Raw genomic sequence first — 5,505 nt, 5'->3', positions numbered from 1 at the left:
TCCCCTGCGTCGGCAGGCGGACTCTCAACCACTGCGCTACCAGGGAAACCCTTTTTTTTTTTTTTTTTTTTAATAACTACATAGACCATCTCCCTTCTGTTAACAATCTTTGTTTAGGCAAAGCTTACTACAGTGAATTAGCTTTCTCACGGAGTAGTCATCCATTCCGTCAAGAAATATTTGAGTTTCACCCAGGAAAAATGGATATGTTTAGAAAAATGCAAGAAGTTTGATGTGATAGCGAGCTGAAATGTTGGTATTACAGTCTTACCTGAAGCCATGTTGAGAGGTAAGGTTAAGAGATTCTAAGGGTCTGCAAACTGGAAGCTCACAGTTCACGTGATTTATTTAACATGGTTTATTTAATCTACATTGTGTTGAACTTTTTTTTTAAATTAGTTGATAAATTTTGAAAACCAGGAGATGTCACATAAAAATCCGGCTTTCCAGATGTTCTTGGAAATTGAGAATGCCTGGAAGCACTGGGCCCACATTCTCACAAGGCTAGAGCCAGTCTGCTGAGACTGAGTTAGTGGCTGCTCCATTCCGGTAGGGTTACTGTCTGCTGGTTTGCTATTGCCCCTACTTTAGTCTTCACAATGGCCAGCTTCACTTGTTCGTTGTGCCTGCCTGACTAGCACAGGCACTTGTGATTGAGACATTAACTTTGGATAGTCTATTTGGGTTAGATGGAATCTGTAGAAAGCTAAATATTTGTATTGCATTACCGTGGCCCTGTTAAAACTGCTTTCAGTAGGTCATACATTTATAGGATGCCCTCAACTTTCATGGATGGTCACTAAAAGAAACAGTGTTGCAAACCCTGCCCGTGCCCTTTGAGGATCTGGTAGAGGATATTGCCCTCTACAGTACTACATTAGTATGTAGCTCAGGCAAGACATTTTTTTAAAGGTTCTGAAAAGCTTTGTTTCCATGGAAGAATTTGTACAGTTCTTCTCAAGGACAGTGAGAATCAAGCAACGATTGTATTTATTTTTTATTTTTTGCTTTAGCTCCAGAAAGCTCTAAGCCAAATTTATGGTTTAACTCTCATGTTGTGTATCACACCTCATTACCTGCATATTCTTGTTCTAACTTCTTCTCTGGTGTTAATCTCCTAGGCTAATTAGTTTCACTGGCCCTCATTTTTTATACGTACATTTTCTTATTTTATTGTATATATTGTAAGACATCTTAAACCATACATTTATAATCTTTTCTTGATTTATTTCATTTCTAAAGATGGCTGGAGGATGTTATTACATTTTGGTTCTCCTTAGGTGTTACTGTGGTTTCAGTTTTGAGTTTTCCTTGCTCTGATTCCCATCCCTCACGTATAAAAATTACTCAGTTACACAGTAAGCTTTGACAAGGACTTTTACGGTGATCCCATTGTGCCCAGAGTCCAGCATAGGACTTACTTTCTATATAATGCCACCTGTTGTATATAATAATAACAACAGTAAAAAGTAATTTTTTATTTCAACTCCCTAGAACAAGGGGACTTTTTATCTGTACCAACTGCTAGAAGCCTTGTCATCAAAAAGAATGAAAGATCCATGTACAAACAGTAGACTTTACACACTTTATCATAAAAGGAATGTGTTATATAAGACTGGGTGCTATACTTTTTCTCTGGGGATTAGGATTGGAAAGTGGCTCTGTTTCCTTAATCTGCAAATTAATTTAGCTTCACTTATCTTTCTATGAATCCTTATTTAATAGCCTGGACATAGACTACATGAATTACGTACTAGGATGGAGAGCATATAAGCAGCCAAAATTACAAGTGCCTGTGCAAAATCTTTATAGTTTAATAAAAAGAGAATCTGCAGACTCTCTACTAAGTTTACGCAAGTGCAGGAGTCTGTATATTTCTTAGATAGGGCAAAATGGAACCTAAGGCCACATTTATAGTTTGGATTAGCCACGTTTTGCTATGAAGGAAACGTTTCTCCTTAGTGTTAAGTATGACAAGACAGGCTGCTGGAGACACTTTCTTCATGACTCGATCCCAACCCCATTCTGTGGTGGCGTGGCCTGTGGTCCAGCTCAGGGCATTGTTTAATGGCTCTGTCCATGGGATGTGTTCACTACCACTTTTCTAAAGTTAATCACTTAATTTCAAGCCATTTTTTACTTTGAAAACTCTAAACGCCTCATTGAGGACAGTACATACAATGTGTGCCAAGCCCTCTGGTTTCAAAGTTCAGCTGTTTTTGAGTTATTTGACTGGACAAAATGTCGAAAGATATCTTTCACAGCAGGGAAAGTGTAATTTTCCATGTCTTTATGATGTTTTGAAATGGTTGAGGTGACTTTTCTCCTAAAATTTCCATAAATAAATAACGTTCACCAGTGGAATAACTTTAATTTTGAGATGCCTTGCTTAAAAAGGTTGAAAGTAATCATCTCCCCTCCTATCCATAATCCAGTCTCCACCATTGGAGGGGAGAATCGAAGGCAACCCCAGATTAAAATCCAGACCTTTCATGTTTGGACTAAAAGAATGGAAAGTTTAAGCTTCTAAAAAGTCTCTCAATTTGTGAGATTACGGCAAATAACCTCAATTCTATTATTTAATATTACGTGTTTTAGCAATAGTTGATAGAAGAGCTCTGGTGTCTGATATTACACTCTTCTCCAAGTTTGTATAGGGCCCTGCTATACTTTTCTAATTGTGTTTGCATCTCACTTATCCAGGACCTTACAGTCGACTTCTCTTTTCCACTTTTTCTTTTTACTTTGTTTTCTATACATATTATTTCTGGCCTCCTGCCTCAAGACACCTGTGTGCCAAGGAAACTAGGAATACGGACTCGAACTTCTTGCAGGATTTACCTCTGTGGGCTACCAACGAGTTGTTGGTGAATATTTTTGTGTACTTTGCTCAGAGTTGTTCAGTGTGAAAATTGAACTGCCAGGAGTTAGACTTAGGTCTCCCAATGAAGACCAAACGGCCATAAGACGTGCCTAGGAGAAGGTACACCTCTTAAACCTTGTCCTCCATCCTCAACCCATCCACTTGCCCACAGGTCTACTTTCCCATTTGACCCTAAGCAAATGTTTGACCTTTTGGGAGGGAGGTGGGAGGTGGGTCAGTTTCAGGCCCTTGAGTATTCCTGCTCTTCCACAGGTCTATCAAGTGTGTACCTCTGGGTCATCCCTATTTGGGATCAACCCTATTCCCTTACCACCCTATTTGGCAATTAATAACCTCTAGTACTGTTCTAACTTTTTTTCCCGAACGTGCAGAGTTTGTATTTTACAAGCATCTTCTTTGAATCGTGCAACTCTATTCACTATCACTTCTTTGCCCTGTTGATCTTTTGCCTTTTCTTCCGTACTGTCACTATCTTCCAAAGCCTGTTTGGCAAATGACCACTTCCACCGTCTACTCCATGGGCCAGTGTACGCTGATCTGCATCCCCCATTCCTGCAGGTCTCTTAGGGGAAACCGCAAAATGCCTGGTCGCTGTCCTCTCATTCTGGACTGACACTGCAGTCCATCAGCCACTTCTTCCATTTCTCGGGGCTTCCTCTCGGCCATCCACCACCTCCTCTCTTCTTACTTAGAGAAGTCTGTCGAGTTGTCCCTCCAAGTCTCTTGCCCCTCTCCCCAACGCCCTCCCGGACCGGAGCGTCTGTCGGTCGGTCCGCAGCCGCCCCGGCCGGTTCTTGGGCCTCGACTGGGTGGACATGGGTCTGTCCTGCGCCGATGTTTCCATCCGTCCCCCGTCTGCCTCCAATTCGGCAGGAACTTTACTCCAGCCGAAAGGCGAAGGGCGGGTGAGCGCGGGTGCGGGTCGAGGCGCCCGCAGCGGGCGCGGGGCGCGGCGAGGGGCGCCGGATGGGGTGGGCTTGCAAGCGGGCCGGGGGTGTCGCGGGCCGCCCTGCCCTATAAGGGGCCGAGCCGCCTCCGCCGCCGGGCGGGTGCCGGGCGGACCGCGGCGGCGGCGGCGGCGGCGGCGGCGGCGGCGGCGGCTGCTATTGGCTCAGGCTCCCCATCCGGGGACTGGGCTCGGCGCTGCTCGTTCGCCCTAAAGGTACCAATATGGCGGAGGTGAGCAGGGAAACCGGGGAGGAGCGGCCGGGCTGGAGCGGGTGCCCGGCGGCCTCCCGCGGTCCCCGAGCCGGCTTGGGGGATCCGGGGCCCTTCCCGCGGCCCTACGGGGGGCGGCGTGGCGGCGCGGGGCCGCGGGGCGGCGACGGGCGGTGGCGGGGCCGGCCGGGGGGCGGGAGCGGGCGCGGGAGCTGTCTCCCTCCGGGACTAGGCCGCGGCGGCTCCTGCCCCGACCCGGCCGGGCGACGGGGCCGGACGGGAGGCGGCGGCCGGCGGCAGCGAACCCCGGCCCGCGGACGCCGCCGTGCCGTGCCCCCGGGCAGCTGACGCGGGCCGCCGGAGCCTCCGCGCCGCCTCCTGGGGCCGGGGTGGGTGGAAACCGGCCGATCCCCCCCCCTCCGCGGCCGGATTGCAAAGCGGGGAGCGGGCTGCGCCACTGCCCTGCTGGAGGAGTGTTCTGTGCCCCCGGCCCATTGGGTCCAGGCTGCGGTGCGAAGGAACCTCACGCTCCACTTTGCTCCGGGCGCGGAGGCGAGCGGGATGCGCGGCCGCTGGGCTTCGCGAGAGCCGAGCGGGACTCCCCGCCCCGCAGCCCGGGAGGTGCGGGAGCTCCTGTGGGTAAACGGGGAGGACCAAGACCCTCGACGCTCTCTCCACGGACTCTCGGTAGCCCCACTTTCCTCCGAGCTTAAGGGGGGAGGCAGGGCGAGCGGAGCTGCCCTGGCTGTGTCCCCCGGGACTAGTGAGCTTGGGGGGAGGGGGTGGCGCAGCAGAAGCCCCTCGGCTGGAGCACGCTAGGGCGAGGGGCTCGCTGGCGGGCCCGGGGAGCGACTGAACACCCTGGAAGGAACCAGCATCTCTGGGACTGCGGATCCGCGTCTCCGGACGCCGGAGAGAGTATGGGGGGGCTTGAGCTTTGGTTTGGGGGCGAGTGTCCGGTTGCGAGCTGGCAACGCTCGGGGGCAGAGGGCAGCCCAGGAATTGGGGCTACCGGGCCCCAGGAGGTGGACTGGATGCGCAGGGTGAGTCCCTTCCAGGAAAGGGTGTTAGGTTGCGAGTTGTTGTTTGGGGCCGTGGAGAGCCAGGTGGGATTTTGGGGACTCCTGAGATGCCGGGGTATGGGGGACCGATGCTGTGAGCCGACTGCTCTGGGTTGTGCTTCTCTACTTTATAACTTGCTGAGCTCCAAGCGGAGTCTTGGAGTTGCCAGTTAGACACCGGGCTTCGTCCCCGGTGTGCGAGTTTGTACACTACGGACTCGGGGAGGAAGGCGAGGCAGCCAAGAGGGGCCCGAAAGGGGCCGGGAGCGATTGGAGCGAAGCTACGTCTTGCACTTTTGGCAGCTGCGGAGGAGCGCTGGGCTCCGCCTCCTCTGCGCCCTGTTGCCGGCGCTGCCTCTTTCCCTGGCTGCGCGATCTAACCGCACGTTTTCTTTTCTCTCC

Source organism: Monodon monoceros, unplaced genomic scaffold (genome assembly GCF_005190385.1).
Source record: "Monodon monoceros isolate NGI ecotype Baffin Bay Population unplaced genomic scaffold, NGI_Narwhal_1 Super_Scaffold_12, whole genome shotgun sequence".
NCBI classification, from domain to species: Eukaryota; Metazoa; Chordata; class Mammalia; order Artiodactyla; family Monodontidae; genus Monodon; species Monodon monoceros.
Note: the sequence above shows the minus strand (reverse complement) of the source record.